The sequence below is a fragment of the Mizuhopecten yessoensis genome, unplaced genomic scaffold (genome assembly GCF_002113885.1).
Source record: "Mizuhopecten yessoensis strain PY_sf001 unplaced genomic scaffold, ASM211388v2 scaffold4805, whole genome shotgun sequence".
NCBI classification, from domain to species: Eukaryota; Metazoa; Mollusca; class Bivalvia; order Pectinida; family Pectinidae; genus Mizuhopecten; species Mizuhopecten yessoensis.
In genome coordinates this window covers 924,725-933,168 of record NW_018405730.1, presented here as the reverse complement: position 1 = coordinate 933,168, position 8,444 = coordinate 924,725, and the positions used below count along the sequence as shown (strand labels likewise).

The 8,444-nt window shown below is 36.0% G+C and overlaps 1 protein-coding gene across 5 annotated transcripts in view; it reads left to right on the top strand.

Moving 5' to 3' along the window:
* Window positions 1-127, top strand: part of LOC110449726 (protein enabled homolog) — a 27,737-nt gene extending 27,610 nt beyond the window's left edge. For all 5 annotated transcript variants that reach the window (XR_002462889.1, XR_002462888.1, XR_002462887.1 and 2 more), the window contains one exon: window positions 57-127. The gene's annotated coding sequence lies outside the window, so the exon portion shown is untranslated. The remainder of the gene's footprint in view (window positions 1-56) is intronic.
* Window positions 128-8,444: the final 8,317 nt, after the last annotated feature.

The following is an 8,444-nucleotide window of genomic DNA, read 5'->3' as shown; positions in this document are numbered from 1 at the left end:
TGTACAATGATAGTGTACTGGTTGTTATATAATTATATATAACCTACAGGCTATAGGTACCCTGGTATATGTACACGTTATTTACTGTACTATGATAGTGTATTGGTTGTTATATAATTATATATAATCTACAGGCTATAGGTACCCTGGTATATGTACACGTTATTTTCTGTACTATGATAGTGTACTGGTTGCTATATAATTATATATAACCTACAGGCTGATAGTACCCTGATATATGTACACGTTATTTACTGTGGTATATGTACACGTTATTTACTGTGGTATATGTACACGTTATTTACTGTACAATGATAGTGTACTGGTGTAGTATTTGGTATCTGGCTGTTTTAGCAATACTTGTAAGGGTGATGTCATATTCTAGTATTGATGAGTATCTGTGATATATAGAGACGAGAGGAAGTGAGAATGATGAGTCTTTATAGATATGGACCTGGTCGTGTAAAGCCCGATTAGATTAACCAGTATTTAACGCAAACTTTCAATTATAATTTTCAGAAAAAAATCTGAATTCATATAGATATTTACACTTTTTTTGTGTCTTTGAATGGTCAATTTAAATCTTCATAATGCTGTTTTAGTTTAGTTTTGAATTTCCAATATTTATTAAAGTACACTACCCGTAGATGAAATATTTGCGTTAAGTTATCGTAAAGCTAACCATACTTTAATCTTACATTGTAAGTGATTGAGTGTCGTATGCTATGCTAAATTTGTATCCGTTTAATATTAAAGTAATAAGGTTGTTTCATAACCTGATGTTTTAATGCAGCTCAGAAAAAAGGGAAACACTCGATGTTGTAATTGTTTTCTTTGTGAATTTGCCTTTTTAAATTCGGAAACAAGCCAAGGGAAGAAGGTACTTATTTGCGAATGTTATACGTTTGTGATTATAAAGGTAAAACAGAAATGTTTTTATCATTTTAGTCAAAGTGTTGTGGGGTATATATATGTATATATTGACTGAAATACTTTTCCTTCATAAGTCTAACGGTAATCACTCTAGATTACTGGATATGTGTTATGAGTTTCAACAATATATCGGCTGAAATACGTTGTCTCTATATGCAAGTTCTTTCAAGTTCAAGTATATGCCCAACGGTATCCACCCAACTAACAGGATATGGGTTATGATTTTCAACTATATATTCATTGAAACATTCTTGCCTTAATGCTGTTTTGTCTTATGATTGTTATATTTAAGAAACAAAATGCCCTTGAATATAAACTTTTGCATCAAAACGTCTTAAGGAACTGTTCCTATACTAAAGATGTTTTGTGAATTCGTACATCGTATTGGACAGGCTACTCCGTTGAAAACCACTATTGACGTATGTACTTAACGACATACAAGTATATAATTGAAATGTGTTCAATTGATGGCTGACTCACTGCGGTCCTACTTTAATTCGAAGTGGAGACCTCGATCCAGGAATGCACTCTTGGTTATATATCTCACTGTAAGGGATGTAACCATTCGTAATTTAAACTGCCTTGTACTTGTGTCGTATTTCAATACAGCACGACCCATTACAGCCCTGTTTCCATAAATATGCGGCGATTTCACGAACACATTGCTATCAAAGGTACTCGGCGACTCCATGGCTTTGTGTGTGTTGAAACATCTTCCTGGTTCGATTGAAAGGACAAACTATGTGTATGCATTTTCAATGTGATGATGAATGACGTCAACGTGAGGTGATATGTGTATTTTATGAATAAAATGATACTTGACTTGGTTTTTGTCTGGTTGAATTGCAATGAATCATTTCATTTGATGAAGGCATCGGGTAAAGCAGCGGTATTTATCTCTATGACAGACCAGAACAACAGACTAGCGACTACATATGACCGTCTATCGCATATGACACATAGGAAAAAGAAGGTTCCCTTTCAAAACAATTTGGAAATTGTCATAACCAAATCAAGGCAGTTAGAAAAATATCGAGTAGCGAAGGCATGTTGGACATTTACTGTCTCTATCTTTATCTAATTTGCCGTTTCGATAATTTGTAAAATATTGTTCTAGTTGAAACTTTGAAAGAAACCTTGCCCAAACGACTTTTTCTACATACATTGGCATTGTCGATGTCTTACGTACAGAGCCATGCATGTTTAAATCAAAATTAGGTTTTGTTAAGACCTGTTTGTATTTTCTGTGACTTTTGAAATTATATACAGTTTTGATGAAAAAATCTCAAAAAGATGTCTGCGAGAAAGGTTGATATACTGTATGTAATCTGTTGAGCATAACATCGCACAGCAAAGTTAAAATTTGACACATACTTAGTAAAACGTTTCGAACAATTCATTGGTCGGCGTCCTGTCTGCAGTGCTACATATACTGTTTTAATTGTTGGTGAGTTACCGTGCAGCATACATGTACGTCGTTACTGTAATAACCAGTATGATCATCTAGTTTTTATCTGGACTTCATATTGGAGAAAAAGCATTAATATTGTTATATAGAAAATGAAATTTTGTTTTAATCATGGACACGTTACATTACTTAATGTGACGCTGTATTAGCGCTGCAAGTCAGGTAGTCAGCTGGAACTAAAAAAGGCTGGTAATGGATTATAGCATGATCAAACATCAATGTGTTTTGGTAAACAGAAGGTATTTCAATTCAATTCAAATCAATTTACAACTTCCTGGTAGTTTAGGATTTTCTTAGTGCGCACCACATATCAGCTGTGGTACTATGTTCTACCTGTTCCGGGGACACCGTCTAGCTACCAGGAAGTCCTTTCCCGCTGTGGTATTATGTTTTACCTGTTCCGGGGACACCGTCTAGCTACCAGTAAGTCCTTTCCCGCTGTTTTGGCGTAGTCTAGACACCTGAAATACATCGTATGCATGTTATAATATATAGAACGTTCTTTCATTTCTAATATGAAGGGATCTTATTATGTATAGACAAAACTACGGAAGAGGCGCGGTAGTCTAGTGGTAGGACGCCGGGTTCGTGACCGACGGGTTGAGGGTTCGAGTCACGTCGGGACACTGTGCTGTATCTTTGAGCAAGATACTTTACTCCGCTTGTTCCAGTCTTCTCAGCTGTAAATGAGTTCGTTGTTGGGCAATGCTAGAATTGTTGAATGCTAGCTTTGAGCGCCGAAATGGCAGCACCGGCTGTATGCTCCCCAGGGAGCTGAGAAAGATATTGGCTGGTTGAAAAGGCCCTTTTATTATTATTTCTTTATTTCCTCCAAATTGAAGAGGTACAAAAATATACAGTGTAGTCAAAATACAAATCAAATATTATTAATTGATACTTACATGCACATAAATACATCTGTTAACTACAGAGATGAAGAGAGAAGTTATGAAACTTGAATTAGTTTAGTAAATACAGAAAGAACAGCAAATCATACAAAATAATTAGAATGCCTGGGAATCCTGAGGTTTCCAAGGGTTGGGGAAAGCCCTACCAACAAGGTCTTCTCAGGCTTACCCACACATAAACACACACAAAATAAGAGAACAAAAAAAAAAAAAAAAAAAATTGCTAGACATTGCTATTGTACGTACGTTTGTACGTGTTATATCATTATCAACGCTGATACAACAGCAACATTTTGTCAATAAAAATAGCATTATGCAGTACAAAGGTTACATAATCAGTTGAGCTTAATATGTGGGGAAGGCTACCCCTTAGTAATACATGAATTAAATCATAATCAGACAAAGAGGATAAGAACACGCCAAGTTCTATATCAAAAGCCGTACTTATAAGACACCATAGATCGTCTCTAAGACTTTCAGTTTTTGTACAATGGATTACTGTATGTGTTATACAGTAATTATGTAAAATACCACAAAAATGGCATAATTCAATAATATTTGTTGATCTTAAAATAGCACATCATCGAACTATATTGCTTATCTTGCTTAGATGTTCAGGGAATTTTAATGCTACTGTCCATAAAATATGTGGAGAAATTACATCATGAATGAGCAAAAATCTTAAACTGCTTTATAGGAAATTGACTTCCATGATGAACTACTTGGAAAAACTGTATCTGATATATACTGCAACAGATAATTAAACAAATCATACTTGCGAAGTATTCTCACAATATCAGGAATAAAACCAGTTTGACAGGACTCCTTCAAAATATGTTATAATATACAGAACGTTCTTTCATTTCTAATATGAAGGGATCTTATTATGTATAGACAAAACTACGGAAGAGGCGCGGTAGTCTAGTGGTAGGACGCCGGGTTCGTGACCGACGGGTTGCGGGTTCGAGTCACGTCGGGACACTGTGCTGTATCTTTGAGCAAGATACTTTACTCCGCTTGTTCCAGTCTACTCAGCTGTAAATGAGTACGTTGTTGGGCAATGCTAGAATTGTTGAATGCTAGCTTTGAGCGCCGAAATGGCAGCACCGGCTGTATGCTCCCCAGGGAGCTGAGAAAGATATTGGCTGGTTGCAAAGGCCCTATAACCACGGATAATAATTTGTGAACCGCTTTGAGGAGACCTACGACTAGGTTGTGTTAAAGCGGTATATAAGAACCTCTAATTATTTATTATTACTAAGAAATCGTAACATATACAAAGGAGAGTTTGATTAATGTCGCTCAGAAGTACCAAATGGTTACTGAAATGAATAGCAGATGTGAAAAATAATCCAGACAGCGAATTTGAATCCTTCAGGATACGCCATGTTTTTGATAAATGCTGTATGAATATTGTAGGTAACTAACGTATCTCTAACAACGTTTATATATTTGATTTTATGATCTATAAGATTATCTGTTTGGTATAGACACAGAGATTATGGAAGAAGGAGGTCTTCTGTGAGAGCAAAACGAGACCTTACTTAACAAAATGGTTACATTTGTCATTGCCCTTCACACAGTCGAGTGTGACGTCACATCATTGTTATGTTGGGCAGATCAGCACTCTGGGCTAATATAATTTTCTGGCAACTAAAAAAAGTACAGTGAAGGGCGCCGCATTTGATACAAGACAAGCGTACAATACTAGACGAACTGAGTTTGTCTCTGTTTTAGTAGGGCTTGGGATTTGTGATTCTGTCTCTCCTTAGTTCCTGTTGTTGTTGCCGTTTATGTATTTTAACTTCAAGTTTGTAAATTTTGTGTATTTGAAGCTAAGATGCTTGTTTCATTATCTTTTGATTTTTAAGCTTAAACCAATTAGACTCAAGTGTTTTCAGGAAAATCATAACGTGGGTCGATATCAACAGTCGACAACTAGTCAGTCAATGTAGACCGTGGTAAGCAAAAGTCACGGATCTCGAAGTACGTGTCATTAAAGTACGATACACATATAGGGCTTCCATGAGAAAGCTCCAATGTTCTCTGACCTGATTCGGTTAAGTGTGACTAAAATAGACTACTTCCTGCTACAAGGTTGACATAATGCCAGATCCTTAGAAACACACAATTCCTATAATTCGATCCCAATTTACAAAATTCATGTAGTCTTTACTTCCTGTACAGTAGGCCAAATATAATTATGATTATCTTCTTAACGATGCCCCTGGCTTCTGAACTTCCGTGTTCTAGACCGTCGGTTATTGAACAGTTGCAGTACTTACTCCTACTCCAATATTTTTACCTATCATCATGACATTGCATTTTATAACTAAAGGCATTCTTGACTTTCTAGACTAGAAGGTAACGTCACTAATAATTTTAGTAAATATCAGTTTTCAATCACAGTGACATTGTATTTTCTCTTTATGAAACACACCCTTTGTGTAACTGATCCTTAAGAGTGAAACGTTAGATTTGCTTTTGCTTGTACTTTAAGCTTTTGTGTTTTATAGTGCATTGTTCCACACATAGTGTGTAGTATATACGTAACCTACACAACAGTGAGATTCACCTTCAATCGAATGACAAGACATTATTGCTGAAAAAACCCGACTTTTCTTGTAAATTGCATTTTGCGAGACTTTCATAGTCTGTAGAGCATACTTAATAGTGTGCTTTCATACTTTCTGTAATAGTTATACAATATAACAGTCTACAGTACACATTACATAACGTGACATACAATATAACAGTCTACAGTACTCGGTTCATAACGTGACATACAATATAACAGTCTACAGTACACATTACACAACGTGACATACAATATAACAATCTACAGTACACATTACATAACGTGACATACAATATAACAGTCTATAGTATACAATTGTTTCATGGCTATTTGGGGAATAGTCAAAACTATCATCCCGAGGTAGGGGGAAGCCCTGGGGAACTGTTTGCCCGAGGCCGCTAGGCCAAGGGCAAACGGTTCCACAGGGCTTCCCCCTACCGAGGGATGATAGTTTTGACTGTTCCCCAAATAACCATGAAACATTTGTTTTATTACCAAATAAATATTAGTATCAATGCTGCATGCAATGTAGTTATAATGAAAACATATATTGTTTATAGCATTTTATGTATAGGTACATTTTAAAAAGTTAATATGCGGAATGACTGGTAGTATATACGAAGTCTACAGTTGAACCCCTATGATGTTATTACGATGGTAGTCTATATATAGTGTCCTATGGTAATCGTTGTCCCAAAAAGAGTGTCAAAACACTGAGATACCTCAATAGGAAAGACAGTCTGCTAGAGAAATGTTTGTTTTCAACAACGGAGGCAAGACAGTGTTCTAGAATATGATTTTATGTAAAGTTAAGTGTTATGTATAAAGTATTCTATATACAATTATATTCTTATCATGTTATTACGATACTACTCCATATATATTGTCCTATGGTAGCCGGTGTCCCCAAAACAGAGACAAGACATATTTAGAGTATATTTGTTCCCTACAGCAGACCCTGTTCCCCACAAGACAGTCTCCACTCAGATCATTGGTACTATTTGTATTATCAAGATAATGGAGCTAGTGATCTGTGATGAGTGGAAAACACGATGGAGTAACTTGAGCTGAAGAAGTTTGAAACTGAAAGTGAAAGTTGATTACGAAATCTTCATATACTATTGCTACAGTTCCGGTGTACATTTTCTTTCTAAGTTAAACTCACCTGTCCTTGAACAATACTGCTACGATTTATTTATCAAACAGTTATGCGAACGTATGACTTTTTTGTTTATTTATAGACCAGGAAAACATGCAGTACATGATTAATTACAGGTGTCTCCTTAGCTAGCAGTACACTGTCATTATCACCGACATGTGACATACACAGGACAGGTAGGAATTTCACAGGTGTCCGCAGATAAGGAAGCGTATCATGGCCACAGTTGTCTTGATTAGTGAGAAAATAGTTACAGAATGTGACATCGTAACCCCAAAAAAAAACACGTAAAAAGGACATTTGTGATGTTTAACTCTTATAAATGTTATGTTTAGATAAAAACACAAAATACTGACAACGTCACTATGTCATGTATCTTTTTGTAGCCATGTAATCGAAGGGTTTTACGTCGATTTTCTTCTTCAGATCTAAAGATTTTATATATGAAAATTTTGTAGGGATTCATGATGTCTTCCTCCTTGTGATAGTACTATGTGGTATATTTTTCTTTGTTCTGATGACGCTTTATGGTCTATTCTGACGCTATGAAATATATTTTGTCCATTTTTTTGCAACATTATGAGGTATATTTTGTTCTATATGGCATATCATGTCCTTTGTTTTTCCCTTTGCTGGATGTTTTGTCTTTTTGTGTTGACGCTATATAGTTATAATTAATTGAATATAGACATTGTGTATATGTGATATATTTTGTCATTGTGTGTTGGCGCTATGAGGTGTATTTTGTCATTGTGTGTTGATGCTATAAGGTGTATTTTTTCATTGTGTGTTGACGCAATGGGGTGTATTTTGTCATGGTGTGTTGACTCTATGAGGTCTATTTTGTCATGGTGTGTTGGCGCTATGAGGGGGATTTTGTCATTGTGTGTTGACGTTATGAGGTGTATTTTGTCATGGCGTGTTGGCGCTATGAGGTGCATTTTGTCATTGTGTGTTGTAGCTATGAGGTGTATTTTGTCCTTGTGTGTTGACGCTATGAGGTGGATTTTGTCATGGTGTGTTGTCGCTACGAGCCCCATTTTGTCACTGTGTGTTGTTGTTATGGGGTGTATTTTGTCATGGTGTGTTGTCGCTACGAGGTGTATTTTGTCACTGTGTGTTGATGCTATGAGGTGTATTTTGTCACTGTGTGTTGTTGTTATGGGGTGTATTTTTTCATTGTGTGTTGACGCAATGAGGTGTATTTTGTCATGGTGTGTTGTCGCTAAGAGGTGTATTTTGTCATTGTGTGTTGTCGCTAAGAGGAGTATTTTGTCATTGTGTGTTGACGCTATGAGGTGTGTTTTGTCAGTGTGTGTTGACGCTATGAGGTGTATTTTGTCATGGTGTGTTGTCGCTAAGAGGTGTATTTTGTCATTGTGTGTTGTCGCTAAGAGG